At 40.5% G+C, this 25,200-nt stretch overlaps 2 long non-coding RNA genes across 3 annotated transcripts; one reads left to right on the plus strand and one right to left on the minus strand.

Moving 5' to 3' along the window:
• The first annotated feature begins 271 nt into the window (after nucleotides 1-271).
• On the plus strand, nucleotides 272-24,739 carry LOC128603030 (uncharacterized). 2 transcript variants are annotated; one of them, XR_008384942.1, is made up of 6 exons: nucleotides 272-630; nucleotides 3,435-3,505; nucleotides 21,746-21,800; nucleotides 21,915-22,128; nucleotides 23,609-23,710; nucleotides 23,825-24,739. It is a non-coding gene; the product is annotated as an uncharacterized LOC128603030 (long non-coding RNA). The 2 variants fall into 2 exon arrangements; XR_008384941.1 differs by having other exon boundaries at nucleotides 21,915-23,710.
• Nucleotides 18,905-23,924, minus strand: LOC128603029 (uncharacterized). The gene is made up of 5 exons (XR_008384940.1): nucleotides 23,836-23,924; nucleotides 23,595-23,698; nucleotides 21,923-21,992; nucleotides 20,936-21,021; nucleotides 18,905-20,234 (listed from the first exon to the last, which is right to left on the minus strand). It is a non-coding gene; the product is annotated as an uncharacterized LOC128603029 (long non-coding RNA).
• Nucleotides 24,740-25,200: the final 461 nt, after the last annotated feature.

A 25,200-nucleotide genomic window follows, 5' to 3' on the forward strand; every position in this document is an offset into this window, starting at 1 on the left:
TTCAGCCTGGACTTAGACTGTGTCTGAGTCCCGAACACTAATTGGAAGGCTGTTTCCTAACTGTGGGGCTTTGTAAGAGAAAGCTATTCCCCCTGTTGTAGCCGTCATTATTCAAGGTACCAACAAATAGCCTGCACCTTTTGATTGAAGTAGACGTGGCGGATCCTAAAAGACCAAAAGTTTGCTCAGGTACTGTGGCGCGAGACCATTCAGTGATCAATAATAGTATTTTATAATCAAAGCGAAACTTTACTGGGAGCCAATGCAGTGTGCAGATGGAGGTGATGTGGTCATATCTTCTGGTTCTAGTAAGGACTCCTCCAGCTGTATAAATTGAAATGCATTCAATTGCAATGTGGAACTGTGTGTGTGTGTGTGTGTGTGTGTGTATGTGTACACTTGAAGATCTCAAGAGTCATTGTCTCACATTACTGTGCTCACTCTGGTCCCCACAAGTTCAGCAACACTTGAATGTGTGTGTGTGTGTGTGTGTGTGTGTGTGTGTGTGTGTGTGTTTGCTCCCATGGCAACATGAGCAGACATGTACACAGTGAGAGGTCAGGTGGTGAACCAGACACCGCAGAGAGATGGACAGATAAAGAAATGGACAGAGAAAGAGAGACAGAGAGAGTAAGAAGCATGCATGAGAAAGTGAGAAAGAAAGATACCTGGGTGGTACAGAGCAGGTCCCAGAGCAGGTGTTTAGAAAGATTAGAAGATTATAGAAGAGTGAAAGAGTGAGAGATGGAGAGAATAGGAAGGAGAGTGTGAGAGAGAGAGATGTTGGGGAGTGAAAGAGCAAAAGAAATGTGTTGGGTTCATATCACCAGAATGTGATGAAAGCAAAATGGGTGTTAGGAGTGTGTTTTTGAGAGACAGATCAAGGGGGAAAAGAAGATGTAGTGTCTGAGAAAGAAGGAGTGAGAGAAGTTTGTGTGTGTGGGGGGGGGGCAGATTGCTGAGTAGGGTGAAATATGTAGGGAGTGACATAGTGGCAAAGATTTTCGCATGGTAAATCTGTGCGAACATTATCTCCTCCCTTGCAAGTGCACATCCAGAGGCAGTTGTGTGTGTGTGTGTGTGTGTGTGTGTGTGTGTGTGTGTGTGAGTGTGTGTATGTGAGAGAGAGAGAGAGAGAGAGAGAGAGAGAGAGAGAGAGGGGCCCTGGCCTGGTGCTGCTTCCTCAATGGAGCAAGGGTAGGCACTTCTCTAAAAGCCCAAGTTCATCAGTGCATGTGAGGAAGCGTTCTAAGCTTGAGATGTGTGTATTAGTGTAATTAGTATAATGTAACAAAGTCTCTGTGTGTGTGATACTTTGTGTGTGTTGGAGTGTTGCACAGTTTGTTTGTTAGTGGCAAGCATTAGGAAGGTTTACCGGTGCTGGGTGTGTGTGTGTGTGTGTTTGTGTTAATAATTAACACCATGTCTAGTCCACTATGTGACTATAGTTAGATAATAGTACACAATACTTCAGTGTGTGTGTGTGTGTGTGTGTGTGTGTGTGTGTGTGTGCATGTGTGTCTGTGCGTGTATTCTGGAAAGTATCTTAATAAAGTCCACTATATTGGAGTACATGTGCTTACCAAAGTGTGTTTTGGTATGAGAGTGGAGATTTAACAGAGTACACTGTGTGTTTGTCTCAAATGTCCCAGTGTTGTTTACTGATGTTTGAACTTAACAGCAGTGTTTTGGAATATTTCGAGTTTTGAGATTATTTTACTGGTCATAAGGCTGCTTTTGGAAAGCATACCTGGCAACCCTGGACAACAGAGCGGACAACACCTCATAAAATCGATTAAATCTACTCTTTATGCCTCTGTCACTAGGTGGCGGAAGCATTATGTTTTCAGGTTGTCAGTCCATGCGTCTGTCTGTCTGTGTCTACCCGTCTGAGATTCTTGCTAGAGCGATATCTCAAGAACGAGAGGTGTAGTGGTTGAAGGATTTATATGGAACGATCATTGTAACCTACAGATGAACTGATCCAATTTTGCAATTGTTCTAAGCAAGAGCAAGATCACAGCAAGGTACGTATTTTAAGGAGTTCATGCATACGAATTACTCGCAAGAAGGACTAGACATGTTGGTGGTGGAGGCATCCCTGTCGACTGGCATCAGTTTCTACACACATTAACCCAAATGAAAAAGAGAAAACTTGGCTAAGCCACTTTAAAATTGTGTTCAGGTGCTTACTTTTTGCTTTGATTGTCTTGAGATGTCTCTAGAACAGGGGTGCCCAATCTTATCTTGAAAACCTGGGTGCAGGTTTTCATTCCAAGCAAGCAGAAGCCACACCTGAGTTTACTGAAAGCTAAGTTCAACTAATTAAACAGGTGGAATCAGGTGTGGCTCCTGCTGGATTGGAATGAAAATGACCTGCACCCAGGTTTTCAAGACCTGCACCCACAAACCCACCCTGCCCTTTGCAGATAAGACCCCTGCTCTAGAACTTGACTGGGAGTCCAAATGAAATGGATTGGATATGATTTAGAAATGCGCACACCTGTGAGTACAAGGTCCCACAATTCACAGTGAAGGTCATACCAAAAATCAAGCCATGAAGTCCAAGTCCAAGTCCTACTCTGTAGACCTCAGTGATCAAACTGTATCGAGACATAGAACTGGGCAAGGGTATAAAACCATCTCTAAAGCTTGGAAGGGTCGGCCAAAACTCAGTAACTGCATTAGAAGGGCCTTGGTCAGGGAGGTGACCAAGAACCCAATGGCCACTCTAACAGAACTTAATCTGCAAAGATTCTAGAACCTGGCAGAAATAATCCATCACACCTTTATAGCATAGTGACGGAAGACACTCCTGAGCAACAGGTAAATGGCAGGCACTTTAAAGACTCGTGAGGAAAACAAGATTCGCTTCATGGATGAGCCAGAGATGGAACTCCAAGCACCACATTTGGCAAAAAACCTGGTACTGCTAATCAACTGGCTAATATGATCCCTATGGTGAAGCATGGAGGTGGCAGAATCTTGCTAGTGGGGTGATTCTCAGTGGTAGGGATGGGGAGACTGGTTAGAATTGATGGCAAGATTGAATGGAGCCAAAAACAGAGATGTCCTTGAAGAAAACCTGCTCACTTTTTAGTCCAAGACAACCCTGGACTGGCTTTAGGACAAGTCTCTGAATGCCCATGAGCAGTCTAGCCATGTAGGGCAGTGGTGGCTCAACAGATAAGGCTCTGAGTTACTGATCAGAAGGTCAGTGTTCCAGCCTCAGCACCACCAAGATGCCACTGTAATTGGGCACTGTTGGGCCGTTGAGCAAGGCCCTTAACCATCGCTGCTCCAGGGGTGCTGTATCATGGCTGACCCTGTGCTCTGACCCCAACTTCCTAACAAGTTGGAATTTACGATGAAAAGAATTTCACTGTGCTGTACTGTATACGTGGCAAATAAAGTCTTCTTCTTCTTCTTCAAAGCCCAGACATGAACCCCATAGAACACAGCTGGCGAGACCCGAAGACAGCAGTTCACAGATGCTTTCCATCCGGTATGATTGAGCTTGAGACAATTTAGGTGTGTCTACAAATAAGAGTTCTGAATACTTATCTAAATGAGAGAATTCACTGTTCAATTTTTAATACAGTTGCAAATATTTCTAAAAACTTGCGTGTGTACAAGTTGCATGGTTAAGGTGTATGATAAAACCATGCATATTTGAGTTTGGCAATACATTATTTCCGAGGCTAATTAGCAGGAAATGTTGGTGAGCCTACTTCCAACATATCAAGCTGTTTATGTTTAGCTCTACATGTAACTGTACTCCTGTAGGTATTATCACCTCATTGCTTATCAGTTATCTGTGATATAATTCCTAAATAACACTTAGCTGCAGCATTGTAACAAATAAACTCTAGTTAGAGGGGGGCATGGTGGTTTAGGGGTGAGCACGTTTACCTCGCACCTCCGGGGTTGAGGGCTCGATTCCTGCCTCTGGCCTGTGTGCGCAGAGTTTGCATGTTCTCCCCGTGCTTTGGGGGTTTCTTCCGGGTCCCCCGCTTTCCACAAAGACATGCGTTGTAGGCTGATTGGCATCTCTAAATTGTCCGTGGTGTGTGCAATTGTGCCCTGCGATGGGTTGCCACTCCATCCAGGGTGTCCCCCACCTTGTCCCCCGAGTTCCCTGGGATAGGTTCCAGGCTCCCCCACGACCCTGTGTAGGATAAATGGTACAGAAAATGGATGGATGGATGGAAACACTAGTTAGCGGTCCAAAGACCGAAGCTTCCCTTTTTCGGCTCACTAGCTAACTTATCTTAGTGATGAACAGAACCTGATTCTTAGGTGTGTGTGTGTGTGTGTGTGTGTGTGTGTGTTTGTGAGAAGTGTGTGCTGCTATAACAGAGCTAATATAGAGTTAACACAGTCCACTGTCTTGGCGCGTGTGTGTGTATACTATGCCACACTGTGGTTTGGTGGATTGGTGCGAGTGTGAGTTCCTCTTACTGACCTCTGGCTCACCCTGTAGCTCAACCCCTGCTGAACACACTCACACCTGGGCTCCAGTTGGCCCAGTGTCCCCTGCCCCGGTCATGCCACCACAACACACACACACACACACACACCCTAAACATTTAGGTAAGTTTTCTCTACTCCCACGGTAGTTACTAAGCTAAATCCACACCTATCTGTACACTGTGTCCATTTTACATCGCATAACATTACCCCTAAAAGTAGGTGGAGTTTCTCTGGAGGTTGTGGGTGGAGACCAGTTAAAGGCGTGCATTTGATTGATCCATTATTAGTTACGTCATCACCTAATCAATTTGTGAAATACATCTGTAACAAGGCAGAATCGGACACCCGGAGGAGGATCCATACGCGAACGTTTTCATTAAAAAAATGGCAAGCGAAGCAAAAGCAATGTCAAGAAACAGGCAGGGGGGTCAAAGCACGATATCGATCCGGTATCAAGGCCAGAGGGTTATTCAATACACAAACATATCCATGCAAACAGAAGAACACGGCTCAGAACGTACAAAAACGTGTAAACGACTGAATGGCAAGACTTCGCGAAGAGACCGTTTATAATGTGTAGAACCAGGACGTGAGCGCCAAACACAGACAAAACACCCAAACACACAAAGGCAGGAGTGTCCCTGACGAAAAGATTTGTAGCTCGTAGCTAACGAGCGACATTAACAAGCTAGTTTAAAACCCCCACTTCCCTACAAATCGATTACTTCCTAAGCAACAACAAGCCACAACATGCTAGTAACTAGCTAGTAATGATGACTGAATTGCAGGTCAAGTGTCGGCCATGGAGACACATACAAGTTGTGTGAATGTGTGTGTGAGAAACTCATTGCACTATTGACCCTGGTTAAATTTGTGTAACTGAGGTGTGTGTGAGTCCCACCTGCTCATTCCATGCCAAGTGTACGTGTGTGTGTACGTGTGTGTGTTTTGGCCGGGATGAGCCTGCTGATGTGTAGATTGAACAAGATCTCATGGCCGTATGTCACCCACACCGTCGAATCGCGCTTGGTTGGTAAAGCTAAACAAGGTGCTGAGCCAAATTTAGCACCCTGACGTAAAGACTTGCCCTGTAAGGGGCGGGTACCCAACAACACTTAGGTGAGAATTATGGACAATCGGGTGCGTGTATGGGACAAGGGAACACACACACATACACACACACACACACGTGTTGGTACATCACCCAGCTGATTAATCAGTAAACTCTAGAGCTGGACGAGATTCCCAGGGTGTGAGTCACATGACCCCGAATGCTTCGTGAACCTTTTGAAATAAACCCACACAGATGTGCTACACATACACACACACACACACACACACACACACACACATTGTAAAATCACACACAGAATCATTTCTCACTCAGAAACATGGAGTTGTGTTGAACTGAAGACACACTGCAGAACCTTGACCTATCTGTGTGGGAGTTTGTGTGTGTAACGTCTGCTCCAGTACAGACAGTGTTTGTGATGTCTGTCCTGTAGACAGTATGCTGAGTGTGAGTGTGTGTGTGTGTGTGTGTGTGTGTGTGTGTGTGTAATACCTCTCTGTAGACACTAAGAGTATGATGCATACTTTAATCGCATAACATGACATAATCTGACAGATGATTAACATCAGGGAAAAAGCCAGGGTAATTGGACTGTTTTCACTTGCATCCATAAGAGACAACTGAGAAATGTTTCTAGTGAGAACATTAACGTAATGCATTTGGGACGTGGCCCATTTGTTGTTTTTTATAACGTACATCAATCCACACACTGAGCTAGCGCTTAAAGTTGTCACAGATAACATTGATAATACGTCACAGATAACATGGCTAACACAATGCTTTGTTCAGTTACACAGTCATTTGAATGTACATTTGTTTACACTCCTCACGAATGTCGTATGTCGTTTTGTTTTTGTTTTCGTGCTAATTTTGTATCTCAAGTTGCAGTGCAGTGTGTTCTGTCTCGTCTGGTTGTTTAGCATTTTGGTCTGTTTATCTATTTGGCTGTCTTTGTTCCAACTCTCTCTCTCTCTCTCACACACACACACACACACAAACTAAGAGGTTCTCACAAACCTGAATCCAATCACTTTATATCAATTCAGCTCAGAAACATAGTATATTAAATAGTAGGTAGCTTTAAAAGTATCTTTACCTCATTGGCGTTTTGATCAATAGCAACATTGTATCATCTCATACTTTAGTTATCCACACACACACACACACTTACTATTTAATATGTAATGCTTTCAATTCTCTCTCAGAGTTCTCTTATTTTATTTTAAATAATGGTATGTGCATACACATGTGCCAGAGTCAGGGAAAAATCCTTCCTCTTTCACACTCGCACGCACACACACACACACACACACACACACACACACACACACACACACACACACAACTTGGTTTTATGGGGATGTGGGAACGCCATTCATTCTCTAAAATAAAGTCTCTGAGACAAAGATCTCATTTACAGCAGGGCCTGGATAAAACAACACCACACATTTTTGTATTAAAATCGGGGGGGGGGGGGTTCGAAACTCTTGCTCTTTCACACTCTCCTTCTTTCCTAAAAAATTTCACCTCATACACTCTTCTATATTTTCCTCACTTTATAATAAAATGCTCTCGCACACACAGTCACTCATAATCAGGTTTTATGTGTTTCTGAGGACCGTTATACATCCAGCATAAATCAATCAATCAAGCAACCAATTAATCAGTTTTTACAAATAATAAGTCCAGATCTGATTTCATTTAATTAATTCATTTATTAACAATTAATTGGTGTTGAAAATATTAGAATATTGTTTACAGTAAGATGGACTTGTTAAGGGGATCACACTTAACCTTCCTTAGTTTATCAATTTACAAAAAGAAAAAAGCCTAATCATGACCTGACCTTAAAACAAACTTTCATTTGTACAGGTTTGTTTAAAAAAACAATCTTCTATTTCACCTCAGACATACAACATGTCCCCATTAGATATTTTTCTCTCCATTTGGAGATGCTCAATCCCCAAAAGGAATAAAACCATGTACAAAGACATTTTTTCTTCTCTTTGTCTAGCAGTCAGCTTTTTCCTGTCATTTATTTTTCCCACGGAATGGATTCTTTCAGATGAGAGTCATAAAACCCGCTGAGAACAACACGCATCATCACTTATAATGCTTAGTGATGCTGGGTCTTGGCAAAATACCCAATATATATATATACCATATTTGTTTTGACTATAGCTGTGCCATAAATACAAAAAACATGAACAAGAACAGGGTTAATAAAGAAAATTATTGACTGAAATTATTAGGCATAACAATGACTAAAGCATTAAAGACTATACCTAGAGTTAACACACACACACACACACACACACACACACACACACACACACACACTCACACACACATATATATATATATATATATATATATATACACGAGTAAATGCTAAATGGTTTACCTTTGGAATGAAATATGTGTTATTTTTCATGAATCAACTTAATCAAAATTTTCAAAATGTAGAATTCCAGGGGAATTCTTGCTGATAACATTTTTGTGTCTGCACACATGGTAAATTCTACATTTGTCATTTATAAAACCATCTACTAAGCACAACCAGAGTTAGGTCCCACTACAAAGAAACTAAAAAATGGTAACTAAGAAATGATCTCATATCCATATAAATTGGGTCAAAATTCTCACAGGATTACTTTCCAATGCTGGCTTCAATTCAGAACCCAATTCTAATGACGATAGCCCTCTGGGTTTTAAAAAAAATGGCTCCGTGTAGTCCTACAAACACACTCCTTCCTTAGGCTGCCATTGGCAATGTCCTTTGAAAGCACTAATGCATCCATTGTCAGATGTTCTGCAACTCCAATATTCCATGTTTTCTAGCCTGAAGCCAGAGACACCTGGGAATGACTTTGCCACCAATAATGCAAGCTGAGCCAGAGGCAACGATTCCCCATGAATAAAATATTAGACTAGCAGATGACTTTTGAAAGGAGCATTTATTAACCTGTAGGTCACAAAAGTCAAACAAAGTGCCCTGCAAACCAAGCATTTAGAAACATTTGAGCTTCCAAAGTAAAAATCAGAGAACACTGTGTTTTGATGAACAGCCTTCTAACAAGTCAGAAATTCTGAAAACAGTCTTATTGTAATATTGTATTGGACGCAGGTTAAATTAGGTGGAGCTCTGCTACCTTAGGTTTAGTGTTGGTAATATAACTTGATGGAACTCATTTCTTTTTTTGTGGAAAAAATTGTTATTTGAAGTTATTTGTCTGAATTTTTCCCTCACAATTCCTAGGTATTTGTCCGAATATCCCACTCAAAATTCCTAGTTATTTATCCGATTTTCCCACTCAAAATTCCTAGTTATTTATCCGATTTTCCCACTCAAAATTCCTAGGTATTTGTCCTAATTTCCCACTCAGAATTCCTATGTATTTGTCAGAATTTCCCACTCAGAATTCCTATGTTTTTTTCAGAATGTCCCAGTCAAAATTCTTATGTATTTGTCTGAATTTTCTCCTCTCCATTCCGAATTATCTGTATGAATTCCAACTCTCCATTCAATTCCAGTTGTACGAATTGTAAGGAAATGAGTGACAATAAATCTGTAAAGCTTTATTGTCACAAAGCTTTACAGAAATATATACACACACACTACCGGTCAAAAGTTTAGACACATTCTTTATTTTTATTTTCCACATTTTAGAATAATAATAAAGTCCTCAAAACTCTGGAATAACACAAATGGAACTATGGGAATTATGCTGTGATAAAAAATCCAAAATAAATCAAATAATTTAATATTTTAGCATCTTCAAAGTAGACCCCCTTTTTGCCTAGAATTTCCAGAAAGGTATTCTTGGAGTTTTATCGACCGATTTCTTGAGGAATCCCCCTGAGATGCATTTTAAACAGTATTAAAGGAGTTCCCACCTACGCTGGACACTTATTGGCTGATTTTTGGAATATTTCGCTCCGAGTCATCCGTTTAAAATAATTATATATATATATATATATATATATATATATATATATATATATATATATATATATATATATATATATATAGGATATCTTTCTTTTTGCGGTGCGTGGCAGTATGCAAAGAAGGAACAGTGCCTGTGTTTCCTCTCAGGCCTTTTGCAGAAGTGAAAAGCGCTCGAGCAGCTCCTTTGCCCCCACCTTCCCTCCCTAACCTCCCTCCATCCTTCCGAGACAAAAAGTGAGGGAGCAAAGGAGCACTCTGTGAACGAATGGTTCACCGCCATGCACTCACATGAGTGGACAGAGAAAAGAGGAACAGACTTTAAATAAAAGCACGGGGACTTTCTGGAAATGTTTTGAAACGGCGTTGTGAAACTGCAGGCTCATCATCGGGCTGGGATTTATTTGAGTTATGCTGGTTGCCATAGATGTGGGGATGTAGGATTTAAAAAGGGACAACATGTGGACCACAGCAACCAAACGACAAAAAGAAACCTAACTACTGCAAAAAAAAAAAAGCAGCAGAAATTAAACATTTGTTATCTTGATGATAATGTAATAAACGGCGATGTAAAGAGCTTTTTTTAAATTCCTCATGGCTAAGTTTCATGCTACATACAGTCTGTCATACTAAATAATACGAAATATGTTAGCTAGCTAGCTAAGTGTTTAGCAGCTGATTTACTACGAAAGTTGTCATTTTCAACTTGAAACTTCTCCAACAGAAAATATTAATAGTAATATTAATAGCAAATATTAATAGTGCAATAAACAATAGAAGTGCCAGAAAGAAGAAAATAATAATATAAGTTTAAAAACATAATAAATAAGTGTGTGTAAATAAAATAACAAATCACTATGACATTAGGCTTCTAATATGGAAAGCACTAAGATCATAGGCTATGGTATACTACAGCAATATAAACAATTAGTGTCTTTTGTTGCTGTTGTTTATCACAAGAGCTGAAATCTTTTGTTTTTTTTTCATGAACATGATTGCTCACTCAAACACTGTTTCTACTCCATCCTCTTTTTTTAAACCTGAGCTGTCAGCACTCCTTCCTGACAGGACAAAACATTGAGCTGTAATTCACGTCTGCTGTCAACTCTCTCTTTCTTGCTTTGTAAAGACAAAGCAGTCTTTTTATTGCTGGAAGTGTGTGTGTGTGTGTGTGTGTGTGTGTGTGTGTGTGTGTATCTGTTTATGTATGTGTGATGCTTACATGTGTAATATGTGTCTGGGATTATCTCTCATCATGATGTGTGTGTAAATGTATCCAAATATATGCACAAAGACATAAATAGATATATACGCAACCACTCACAACTGTGAATGCTTGTGGCTACGTCCAAAACCACAACACTACCATATTACAGCATGACATAAACACTGTGTTATGGAACCTGGCCTCCTGGTTTCCGTTAAACCAGTTCCCATTAGGAAGTGGTTTTGTTTTAGATTAAAATAGTTTACCATCCGTAGTGCATAGCCTTTAACCAATGTTGTTAGCTAGCAAAACATTTAGCAGCCACAACAGAGTTTTATGGGTTACAATGACCAGTGGACACGTACAAAACCGCAATGCTAATCACTAGCCATAACACAAGATCATTTAATCCATGTACGTACACAGTGGACGTAATGATGATACATTCATGTAAAAAATAATAATATTGCAATACATTTATTTCCCCCAGTTTTTGAAATCAGTAGGAGTTGTGTAATCTGCTTCTATGTGATATTGTGCAAGTATTGTTCTACTTTGTTTTTTAACAATGGAAAGGTCTTAGCATTCATAATAAGGATGATACGTATATATCCATGGTTAAGAACCCAGAAATAGTTATATATAATAGTCATATAATACCAATGAAAGTCCTGCCTCTCTTATCCCAAAAACACCCCAAATCTCATCTAACACCCCCAAACTTACTTGAATGCCTCTTCAACACCTTCCAATTCAACCCTAAAGATTACCTACTACCTCAGAACCTCCCAAACACCCCTTTAAAACTTCCACTAATACCCCTTCATAATACTGCTCTAAAGTACCCCCTCAAATCCTCCCCCAATATTCTCTCAGAACCTCCCTAACACCCCCTCAAAACCTCCCCCAATATTCTCTCAGACCTTCCCTAATACCTCTTTCAAACCCTCCCCAATACCCCCTCAAAACCTCCCCCAATGTTCTCTCAGAACCTCCCTAATACCCCTTTCAAACCCTCCCCAATAACCCCTCAAAACCTCCCCCAGTATTCTCTCAGACCTTCCCTAATACCTCTTTCAAACCCTCCCCAATACCCCCTCAAAACCTCCCCCAATGTTCTCTCAGAACCTCCCTAATACCCCTTTCAAACCCTCCCCAATACCCCCTCAAAACCTCCCCCAGTATTCTCTCAGAACCTCCCTAATACCCCCTCAAAACCTCCCCCAATATTCTCTCAGAACCTCCCTAATACCCCTTTCAAACCCTCCCCAATACCCCCTCAAAACCTCCCCCAATATTCTCTCAGAACCTCCCTAATACCCCTTTCAAACCCTCCCCAATACCCCCTCAAAACCTCCCCCAATATTCTCTCAGAACCTCCCTAATACCCCCTCAAAACCTCCCCCAATATTCTCTCAGAACCTCCCTAATACCCCTTTCAAACCCTCCCCAATACCCCCTCAAAACCTCCCCCAATGTTCTCTCAGAACCTCCCTAATACCCCTTTCAAACGCTCCCCAATACCCCCTGAAAACCTCCCCCAGTATTCTCTCAGAACCTCCCCAATAACCCCTCAAAACCTCCCCCAGTATTCTCTCAGAACCTCCCCAATACCCCCACAAAACTTCCCAAATTTCCTCCCTCAAAACCTCTTCAATACCCCCTAACCTAAAGACCTCCTCAAGACCCCTTTAAAATTTCCCCTAATACCACCCTAAAAATCTCCCCTAATACCCCCCAAAACATCCCCAATACCCCTCAACTTGCCTAACGCAAGCTACTTTGCTTGAAGTAATTGACAATACTTCCTCAAGTACTCCTAAAACTTTTCCATTACCCACAAAACTTGCTACTGTATAATACACCTAAAACCTTCCCTAATATCACAAATATTCCCCTTTTCCAACCATATTTTTAATGAGCTATATAAGAACATTTTTATTGTGCACTTTTACCCAAATTAATTACGGTCACAAAAAATAACAACAACGTAGGTGTTAAAAGGGCTCAAAGCAACATTACGTAAGAGTCCAGGTGCTACTGTTCAGCATTCTTATCTAGCGATCACACACACCTCTCATGGCTCGAAGGCGCATGCTGTTCAATGCAAATATTCACCAAACTGCAAAACATGAACCTAATGTCCTTGAAAAGAATCCACTTCTCTTTTCTCCAACTCGCCAAAAGACAAGTTGCTTTTTTGAGCAAGCATGCGGATCTGTAAATTTTTGGGGACGACAGATCACAGGGAAAAACAAGGACACAGGGGAAAAAACAGTCGTTAGTCACTCACTGGCCGACAGGCTGAGAGATACGTGGGGCTTCAGCAGCAAGTGTGTGTTTGTGAACACACACCGATACTCTCCGATCAGTGGGTCCAGTGTTTTTGACCCCTTGGAACAGGAAGTGGTACCTAGCGACTAGATGAAAACACAGGAAGTGCAAACTGCGTTCCTTACATTCCAGCATTGTCTTAGTGTGAGCACACACACATACACACTTCAGGAGGCCGACAGCCTTACACACAAAAAGGTGCAAGACAATAGCTGACACACACAGCGTCTGTTGTGAAGACAAACATGTGACAAAGTGTGTACCCTCAGAACAGCATGTCCAAAGAGAGGCGATGTAAGCATCTGAGGTTTCTGTATTCACAACCCCCTTAGAGTTTTAGTTTATTAGGTGGTTATTGGTGGTTAAGTTTGATCCAAACAGAACCCTGGCCCAAAAAAAACTTAAATGATGCACACAACTGGTCTAATTGGATTCTGGCCCAATCAGAACCCTGGTCCATGCCAATCATGGTACAACACAGTACACAATTTTATGCTGCAAAAATGCCCTAAACAATCCTGGTATAAGTAGAAGTAGTATACTAGTAAGAACTAGTATAACTAGTGAAAGTAGGTCCAAACAGAGCCCATCCTGGTCCATAAAATCACAGTCGAAATTATTCCTGACCCAAACATATATTGGTTGAAATGACTCCTTGCACAGGCTGATTGGCGTGTCTAAATTGTCCGTAGTGTATGAATGGGTGTGTGAGTGTGTATGTGATTGTGCCCTGCGATGGACTGGCACCCTGTCCAGGGTGTACCCCACCTTGTGTGCCCGATGATCCCTGGGATGGGCTCCAGGTTCCCCATGACCCTGAAAAGGAGTAAGCAGTAGAAGATGGATGGATGGATGGATGGACTCCTTGCACAAGCAGATCATGCTAAAAAAGTCCTGACCCAAAGAGTATTACTGTATGTGCTCAATGAATCCTGACCCCCAACCAGAATTATTTGCTAAGTGAATCTTTCCCCAAACAAAGTCGTGGGATAAATAAGTCTTGGCCCAGACAATATCATGGGCTCAATGGCTCCTGGCCCAAACAGATGCAGGATCTAAATGATTTCTGACCAAAACAGAATCATGGGCTAAATGAACCTTTGCTCAGACAGAACCATAGGAACCATCCAAACTCAAACCCTAACCCAAAACAGAACACTAGACTATCCATCCATCCATCCATCTTCTATACCGCTTAACCTTTTCAGGGTCATGGGAAACCTGGAGCCTATCCCAGGGAGCATGGGGCACAAGGTGGGGTACACCCTGGACAGGGTGCCAGTCCATCGCAGGGCACAATCACATACACACTCACACCCCCTTTCATACAATAGAGACACTTTAGACACGCCAATCAGCCTACCATGCATGTCTTTGGACTGGGGGAGGAAACCAGAGTACCTGGAGGAAACCCCCACAGCACGGGGAGGACATGCAAACTCCGCACACACAGGGCCACGGTGGGAATTGAATCCCCGACCCTGGAGGTGTGAGATGAACGTGCTAACCACTAAGCCACCGTGCGCCCCGAACACTGGACTAAATGAAATGACAAATGCTGACCAATTGGATAAATGAATACTAGCCCAAACACCATTCTACCCAAATGTAACACTAAAACTGATGTTCCCTGATGGACTAGTTGTTAGCATGTGGCACTCTTACCGCTACGGTCCAGGGTCGATTCTGATTAGGACAGGAGTCATGTTATCCATGATTCTGTTCGGGTTAAGAGACAGTTATTCCATAATTATTCGAATCATAATTCAAAGAGTAGTTTAGTCCATGAATTTGTTGGGCTAAGAGTCACGTAATCAATTGTTTTGATTTGGCCAAGAGCCATTTAGCTCAAGATTCTGTTTGGACCAGGAGCCATTAAGCTTTTAATTATCTGATTAGCTTTATTTTAAAGATAAATCTCATAGATGCCTTATAAAACTATGGTTGTTATTGTTATTATAAAAATGTTACCAATGAATCCTAGATCCTAAATCCTGGATCAGAGAAGCAGATAATACAGCCTTATGGGGAGATTTTCTTAATCTGTGGAAGAATAATGTATGTGGGATTTTTACCCCGTGAGTGAGTGTTATGGGGCAGTCATGCCCTCAGATACAGCGATCTCTGTGTGGATGGTGAAAGTCAAAAATGTGGTGTGTCACCAATTCATTCATATCATGGTGATGAGCTAATTTTAATAATGATGATCTCACATGTTTAACACTCTTCTAAGAACACATACCCAGTGTTCTTAGAAACACAGATTTGTTCATTTTTATCATGAATAAAGTCATGAGTTCTGACATTTTCTTAGAAAGTTCCTGCATTTATATCTGCTCACTCAGCTACCATCTTTAACCACTCACCCACTCTCTCTCTCTCTCTAAACACAGCACTTAACTCTGTATATTTACCTCAGCGTGTAACTAACCCGTGTACCTCAGCAGATAAGTCAGAATGTAACTAACACAATTCATGAGTCGGAATTCATTCATTCAACTACCTATGTAATTAAGCCATGATTCATGACTCTGTTGAACTGATGATTCATTAATCTGTTTTGATAAATAATTATTTACAACATGATTCTCAATAGGCAAGAGTCATTTAGACTATGATTCTTTTTGGCAAAAGAGTTATTTAAACCATTATTCTGTTTTGCCCAGGGGTCATTTAGTCCATGATTATGTTTGAACCATGAGCTATTTAGCCCATGATTCAGTTTGAGCCAGGAGTCATTTAGCCACTGATTCTCTTTGGTCAAAGAGTCATTGAGCCACTTATTCTGTATGGACAAAGACTCATTTAGCCACTGATTCTGTACAGTGTGGTCAATGAGTCATTTAGCCACTGATTCTGTATGGTCAAAGAGTCATTTAGCCACTGATTCTGTACAGTATGGTCAAAGAGTCATTTAGCCATTGATTCTTTTTGGACAAAGAGTCATTTAGCCACTGATTCTCTTTGGACAAAGAGTCATTTAGCCACTCTTTTTCTTTGGACAAAGAGTCATTCAGACCTTGAGTCTGTTTGGTCAAAGAGTTTTTTAAATAGCATTATTCTATTTTGGCCAGGAGTCATTTAAGTCATGGTTCTACTTTGATATAATCATTTATCCTGTGATTCTGTTTGGTCAAATTTAGACCATTTATTTAGCCCATGAATCTGTTTTAACATTTGGCCAATGATTCGTTTGGGCCAGAAGTGATTTATCCAATGATTATTCTCGTACAAAGAGTCATTTAGCCCATGATTCTGTTTGAGACAGGAGTCACTTACGCCATGATTCTCATTCATCAAAGTCATTTAGTCACTAACTCTGAAGGTAATAATTCAGTAATTGACACAACTCAACACATAGTCAACACATGACTCAAAACGCAAGTCAGAATGTAACTTTAAATAACTTCTCTGTCTATCTGTTCACTTCTGCAGTCTGCTCCCTCTCTCTCTCTCTCTCTCTCTCTCTCTCTAGTACAGTATGATAGCTCCATTAGCAGTGATGAAATGTACATTAGTGGTTAATGATCACTGCGTAAAGGGGTATCTGAGTTATAATGAATGTGTCTGCTCTCTCTCTCTCTCTCTCTCCCACACACACACACACACACACTCATCCATAATGATCCTCATCAGTCTCTGTGTGGCTATATAAAGAGCTCCACTCTATCACTACATCCACCAGAGATAGAGAGGGGAATAGAACAGGGGAGATGGAGGAAGAGAGATGAATTAATACTGCATCCACACACTAACTTTAGCTCTGAGTGGCCACGGGCAGCACACATACCTTACAGTAGATACAACACACACACACACGCACACACACACACACACAAGGTGAGGCAGACAGACAGACAGACAGAGAGAGAGAGGAGCCAGAGCCAGACAAGGACAGATGTGGTGATCCGAGACAAATGATGAGAGAAAACTGACGGGTAGAGAGAGATAGAGAGAAAAGAAAGGGAAAGGACGAGTGCACATGGCTGAGACTGATGGAACATGAGAGAAAAAGTGACAGAGAGAGAGAGACAGATAATCACTTGCAGGCGAAATGGAGCGAGGAGGAAAGAAAGGGGTCAGAGTCATAGTGGTAGGGGAGAGAGAGAAAGAGAGAGAGAGGGAGGAGATAAGGGTGTGTGAGTAGCAGGCATGAGGGCACTCCGAGAGGAATGATGAGAGAGGGATAGAGAATCAGAGAGACGGGGGGGCTAATATACTCTGAAGATATATAAATATATGTAGACAAATAGAAAGGCCTGGAAGTAGAAACACACACACACACACACACACACGCACACGCACACACACTTAGTGTTATAGAAGGTGACACACATTTGGCACATCATCTGGCTCCAGGTGCACAAACACACACATGGGACGGAGTTACACACACATTGTCAAGCAGTCTCTCTCTATCATCTATCTATCCATCAATGTATACATGTGTATATGTATATATGTATATGTGTGTGTGTGTGTGTGTGTCTCAGTGTGTGTGTGTGTGTGTGTGTCTCATTTCTCTTTTTCTCTGCTTCCTCTCTCTCTTCGTGTGTGTGTGTGATACAGAGAACTGAATTATTAGATATTTGTTTTTAGAGTAATGAATTCATTTATTTGTGTATTGGACTGGTCACAGTGTTCAGAACATTTAGTCACACACTCCAGGAATGAACCCTCTCCGGTCTCAGTGATAAATAACAGTGTTGTGCTGCCCTCTAGTGGACATCCAGAGTATTCCTCTAATTTCCTTTCTGTGTTATTTATTTATTTATGATTTAAAATACGTTCACTTTCCTCTCACAACTTGAGAGAACTGATAATGTTTCCCAAGTTCAGCTTCCAGACTGCAGTGAAACATTACTACATCAGGGATGAAACACTGTGTGTCGCATGAATCGTTTTTGCTCCTAGCACACTAACCAGTTAACGTGCTAATCACCTAACAAGCTAATTCGCTAAGAGTAAAGCAGTCGAGTTTTACACAGGAAGTAGTCTGGCTACAGGAAACCTAATTACGTTGTTTTAATGTTGTTGTTGAGTTGAAACAGTTGAGAAAAGTGTGTATTATAGACTAGTGGACTAACATTCTGTGGAGATGTTTGTTTTTGTTTGGGCTTTAATGGAGCGGTATCACTTTGTGTGAAGTGTAGATGTATAACCTGTTTTAAAAATAATAATAAAAAAAAAATTAAGCTCCATTACTGCTCACTCACAAAGAAATTCCTCCTGCAGTTATTTTCGTTGTCCTTTAAAGCTAAATAAAATCACGAGTGAATTCAGCTTCGACCAGAAATACGCGAAAGAGCGCTTTCGGAGCCGCAGGTTGCGCATCACTATCCAATCCCGCTCGACTAATTGTGTACAGTGGCTCAAATTTGTGCCGATCCAGACTCGTTTTTTTGGAGGCCGGAGTTGAACACGGTGGAAAACCCTCCCAGGCACCACTATAGACATCGCGTTCCTCCGTCTATCATTATTATTTACATACTGATTTATTTACTTTCATTGTTAAGAGCGTAGCACAAAAGCACTGAAACTGAAAATGCCATTTAAAATTCATTTCAGAAATCAGTATTTGTCCAACCTTTAGTACAAACAGGTCTGAAAGAACAGGACTGGAAAAGGAAATTTCATATATCTCAAATCATTAAAAACGCGTCTTAATTGCAACAGCATCAAATTAAACATCTGGAGAAGAAGCGTCACGACCGGACACAGGGTTCCGCTGGTATCCCTCTTGTTCATGAATAGTCTTATCTTGCTGAGGTGTTCCCGGTTGGGAGTCGTGCCTCTGGGCTCGAGTTGAAGTCCTTTTCCTTGAGTCAGGCTCATGTATTCTTGGATAAACAAGTCTCAATCCAGAAGATTAAAGTTCTTGAATCACCCAAGATATGGGCTTCGTTTTATTGAATAAACTGGAGTCTTACAATTATCTTTGTATCAAATAAGGAATAAAAGAAAAGTAGCATACAGTGATACATCTAGGTAAAAGATAATAATTAACAATCACTAAGGATGTTCTGGAACAAGAAATCAACAACGAAGAGATCTTCACCCGAGATGTGGCGAAGTTATAATGAACAGACAGGCAGTATTTATACTCATATGGTGAGTGTATCTTATAAACAAAGTGAAGTGCACTGGCAGGTAACCTTTTGAATACATTAGAGGGCACATCATAAAACCTAGTAAAATGCACGCTTCATAAGGCGGAATAGTAGCAGAGTAAATACATTTGTGCTTGTGCACTCCTTAGGTAGAGCAGTGGCACTTCTCTACTGCAGTGCACTGAGGGTAAAAGCTTTAACATACACACACACACACCGGATACATGAACTTTACATGACCCTTTTTTAGAGACATCCTGTTCTCTCACTGAGGTGAGGATTAAATGGGTCTGAGTGATCCTTCAGGGTTGAGATTTCAAGGCCAAGTAATTTAACACAGGATTCTTCTATCTCTTCATGGATAGATTTACCTGGATTATCTACAGTAGATTAGATTGAGCAGCAAGGAAGATTTGTTCTGCCTCCAGTGCTCCATAGTGGCGGTAAATCGCCCTTTTGTGCGCTCTCATGCGCCTATCAACTTTATCATGTTTCTTACTTGCCTCTTTTCTCATCTCCTTCAGATTGGCATTCAACCTTAACATATTTACTTCACTTTGTTCAATGTCTTCAACGTGTTCTTCAATTGTGTGTAAAAGTTTGTGTGCATTTGCTAGGCGTTGGATATCAGCTTGCCTTTGCCTAGCACGGCTACAATCTGGTTCTCCCGCCGGTCGGCCGGTCTGGGAAGAAGAAGAAGGACGGATTTGATTCTCCTTTGTCTTCTTTCTCTTCTCTCTTCTTTTCACGTCTTGAGTTTTGCTGTCGCTGAGCAAGTTGAGGAGACATTGACTCGAAGTAATAATCACAAATGATAGTGCAGAGTATATGTAATACAGATATAAGCATTCTTTGTAGGACATAATTTGCGTAAAGTCAGGGAGTCTACAACACTCTGAGCACAGCATCATGGGAAGCAGAGGTGAGGCGGGCAAATCTCCGTCACACAATAACACTTCAAATCCTGTGCGTTCAGAAGAACATGCTGGAAATGAAGTACAGTGCCACGTCTGTGTAGTGAAATCAGGCACGGCGCGCCCCTCTTGGGAAACGTAGTGGTTTGGTCCATCATCATCAGGTTCCGGATCACTGAGAGGATTAACGTTAAATCTTTATTAACCGTAATGACTGAATTTTCATTTCAACCTGAAACATATTCATGTTTAGCTGTCTGAAAATGTACTCATAAACAAGAAGAAGGACACGCCCTTAATAGGCAAAATTAATAAATTTCTGCATAGTACTGCTACTTTCTCAATATCAATTAAAGCGTTCATAAGAAACATTTTAGTGTTTTTATTTTTCCATTAATAAACAATTGATCAAATGCACAGACTATGTTAGTAATAGTGAAGATATAACAGAAATACTACAATACCGTGACATAAAGCGTTTTATTGTTGCCAAAAACAAGGTTATCATCTTTTTTTCTTTCTTTTTTTTTTTTAGACTGTATGGACTGTGCATCAAATTGCAAGTGGTACTTATTTATTTTCTAAATTATGTGCGTGAGCTGTAGAATATATGATTTTTACATTTAGGTATTAAATATTTTATATATTAATTACTTATCTTTTATCAGGAAAAAGTCCTATTTTATCAGTAACTACAAATAATAAAGCCTAATTCATGAATATTTTTTTTTTACACATGCTATATATATATATATATATATATATATATATATATATATATATATATATATATATAAGAACACTTTGATTATAGAAATCTGACATATTTAACATTTCTTTGGCTTGAATGTGACAGCGGGCATTGTGTTCACTCACATGGGATGGAGATTCAGCTGCACGTTCTCCAGGACACACGCTCAATCCATCATCTCTGCGTAGGAGAGCAGGCTCTCGGCGTGAACCTGGAGGAGTAAAGTGTGTTAAAGCTGCTATAATACTCTACTTAAAGAGCGTGATACAGTGGCGCTTTAGTCCGCTAGTCTGTCCAGCTCTCTCGCCTCCTCAACAGATCAATTTCTAAAGCTTCACCCTTCATGCTAACACCACCATCAATAGCATCACGCTCGCCATCTCGTAGTCTCAACCGTGTCGTAAAGCTGCACTGCATTCTTGGACTCCGAGTCCAGCCTTTCCAACGTCTCCACTACTTTCTTACGCCGGATTTTTCATTAATATGATGCTGGAAAATGGATTGGTGAGAATGTTTTTTTTTTTTTTTTTTTTGGATTGTTTGAGATGGTTATATTTTTTCCTCCTGTCCTCCAACAAGACCATTAATGTCTTAAGGAAATCTATTTAACCATCAGAATGAAGGAACATCTGTGAAAGAACACACTAAACGTCCTGTTGCTATAAATGACATTTCTTCGTTTATTTCTACTTTTTTTGTCCCAAGGGTGTGTAAACTTTTGCAGTCAATTCTAGAGGGTGGGTATCATGTTAACAATAATTAACACCTTATAGAAGAATTTTGTCGATCAGACTTTGGTTTAAATATGATTATGATGTAATCCATCAGGTCCAATCAAACGTTAAAAGATCAAGATGGAGTCAGGCAGTCGCTTCAGAAACCGACTCGCCTCTTGTTACTATGGTAATAAAAGTCTAATCCCTTTTTGCCACCAGAAACCTGGAGACTCTGAAGTTTCTCTTTTTGCTGAAGAAGACTCCACGACACACTGTATGCTGCTCTAGATTTATTTTCTAATATAAGCATAAACACCACGTATGTAAGTGTAACAAGACATTGGTTTGTAAGTGTGTGTGTGTGTGTGTGTGTGTGTGTGTGGGTAAGAAACTGACCTGGTAAACAGCGTCCATCAGTTTACTCTGGAAAGGAGAAGGAAGAGACACATCCCACACTCTCAACCTCCTGAGAAAGAAAGAGGGTGAGAGAGAGAGAGAGAGAGAGAGAGATACAGAAAGACAAACAATGAGACAGAAAATTGTGCGACTGGAAGTCCTTGGTTCTGGATGGAGAGCCAGCAGTAACAGTGTTTCAGCTTCAGGTACAGAGAATGAACAGAAGAACCTCCTTACACACACGTACATGTACACACACATACACACACACACAAATGAAAAGAAGTAGCAGTGACCATACAATGCATAGGAAGTCCCAAACTTCTGTTTTAGTTTTAGCATCACTAAAAAGACACTAATCTGTAGAACTTGTGTCGTTCAATCCATTGTCTATTCTTCTCTTCTGCATCATGGACAGACTCCTCCTGTCATCTTCCCTCAGTTCAACGGGCTAAAAATAAAAATATTTACAGTACAAGGAACAAATATGCTGTAATCAACCATAAGTTTCAATTCAGTAAGAGCTCAGCTCTGGGAAATATCCGAAACATATAATATAGAAATATATATGTGAAAGTAAATGAACACACTGCAAAAAAAAAACAAAAAAAAAAAACCTACTATAAAAAGTCACGCTAGGACAGTTAACAGGAGATTGTTGAGTCTATTTTGGCACCTGAGTCTATTTCGAAACCTTGAACTCCATTTCCCATGATTCCTATCCAGACAAACAAACTACATCACATGACCAATCAGGAGCAGCCTATCCCCTTTCACAATCACGACTGTGCCGTTAAATCACCAGGATGGTCACTGGTGTCTTGCGAAGTCTTGACGATGACTTTTACAAACAGCCTTAGCAAGCTAATTACCTAGCTACTGTTTTGAAAAAAAGCTTAGATAACTAGCTAGCTAGCAAGTTACATATACCATCAAACGATCTTATACATAGCTAAATGCATTCCAACTAAAAAAAAACCCCAAACAAACCTGATATTATTATGAGAAAAAGCATCCCATTATTATGACAGAATGACAAATTAGTCAAATGATTTTGTTAAATGATCGAGAACCCTGCTCATGAGTCAGGCATGCGTGATTCCTGACAAAAATACACTCACGTCATGTGAAATTCCCATCCTTCATAACATGTGCGATTATATAAATCCTGTGATTTTAAAGAGAAGGAAGGGAGCACTGATTTGAAAGAGGAAGTCGGGAGTTTTTGTGTCAGTCTGACATTAAAAGGAGATTTGACCGCTTGTGTCAGATCATGGTCAACGATGTGCTCCACTAGTGCGGTTATTATATTACATTATGCTAACTTTGTAAAATATTTACCTCAGCAGACATTAAGAAAGTCCTATAGCGTAATTATACACTGTCTCACTCTGTCAACCTGTAAAACTATCGCTAGTTCCGCAAAGCAGGTAGAAAGATCTGCTTAGACTTTTTCCCAAACAGCCCTAGCAAGCTCATTACCTAGCTATTGTTTTGAAAAAAGCTTTGTTAACTAGCTAGCTAGCAAGTCAAACAATCTTACAGCTAGCTAAAAGCGTAACTTCTGTTCATCTACGAATACAAACACGACTATTAAAACAGGAAGCTTGGTGCTAATGTTTTGTAGTGGTCACGTTAACAATATTGTATGTTTTGAACATGCAATACTCACAATCTGACGTGAAGCTCTCAGGTTAAAGGTCACGGACTGGGTCACGGCTGGTGAGGAGGGTTTAGAGACGAGACGAACGTGTGTCCGGTCTTCTGTGATGTTTCCTACATCATAAGGTATAAGGTTAGCTTCTTTTAGTTTGAAACTGGAGCGGTCATGCTAATGTTGCTTACAAGTAAAGAAGCTAATATTTTTAATGAGATATGTTGGTGTGTTAATACTGTTTGCAGTGTGTACTGACCGTGCTGTGTGAGGTTAACGGTTCCTGAAAAGCCCTGGATGGTGTGGCGTGTAGAAAAAGAACGCGTCGTCAAAGCCGATGGCGAACAGCAAAGCGTTGTAGCGACTCTGTGATCGCGTCCGTCCCGACCAGGCCGTTGGAGGACCAGGGACGCAGGTCGAAATACACACATTTTCTCACAATAGCATCCAAACGACTTCGGTCCAGAACAACGCTCTCGGTTCACGTTGTGTTCAATGTCTGAAAAGCTAAAACACACTCGCTGCGTGAACGAGGAAGACCAGGGACTTCTGTCCAGCTACAGCGGATGTGTGTCATGTAGTCGTTACGACACTCCAAGGACTCCAAAACAGGGGATTCTAAATAAAACTACCATTTTATTTGGACGGTCCAGTGCAGATAATAATCATCAGTTGGACATTTTTGAAACTGTAAGCCTTACTTTAAATAGACCATTATACTGTACACTAAAATCATACACCGATTATTCGAAACTCCTTTTTCTTGTACTATTAGCACGTGCTTGACACCGCTAAAACAGTGAGTGTTTCTAAATGGAACTGCGAAGCTTGCCTAGCTACAGTAGCACCTTGATAAATGTTCATGCATGTTATTAACAATGATACTATTTTACTGATAATGATACTAACCTACTATTTACTCAACTAGTGTGAAGTTGAAGTCGTAGCCCGTGACTGTTTGTGTTTCACATGGCGCGATTGTGTGAGATTAAAGCAATGACCTTAAATCAGTGGAATTAAAATCAGTGTCCTTATTGAGGGGATTAAACCAATCACTTTAAACCAGTGGGATCCAACCTGGGATTGCAATTTGTGAAATTAAACCAGTGCGATTAAATCATTAACTCTGAGATTAACAGTGAGATTAATCTTTATACCAGTGATGTAACCCACTGTAAAAGTGATATCAATGTTATTTTAAAAGTGATATCAAATGATACCAGATTAAACCTGTGGGATTAAATCAACACGGTTAAAACAATTGTTTTTAAACCAGTGGGATGGAATCAGTGGGATTAAACCAGTGAGATTAAATTTATGAGATTCAATCTTTGGGATTAACAAAGTGATATTAAATCTGTGAAATTAAACTAGTAAATTTAAAGCAGTCGATATAAACCAGTGGGATTAAACTACTGAGATTAAACCAGTGGGGTTAAACTACTGAGATTAAACCAGTGGGATTAAACTACTGAGATTAAACCAGTGGGGTTAAATAATTGCGATTAAATTTACTAGAGTCAATCTTTGGGATTAACATAGTGAGATTAACTCAGTGAAATTAAACTAGCAAATTTAAAGCAGTCATTTTAAACCAATGGAATTAAATCAATGAGATTAAACC

This window comes from Ictalurus furcatus, chromosome 27, assembly GCF_023375685.1.
Source record: "Ictalurus furcatus strain D&B chromosome 27, Billie_1.0, whole genome shotgun sequence".
In the NCBI taxonomy this organism is placed as follows: domain Eukaryota; kingdom Metazoa; phylum Chordata; class Actinopteri; order Siluriformes; family Ictaluridae; genus Ictalurus; species Ictalurus furcatus.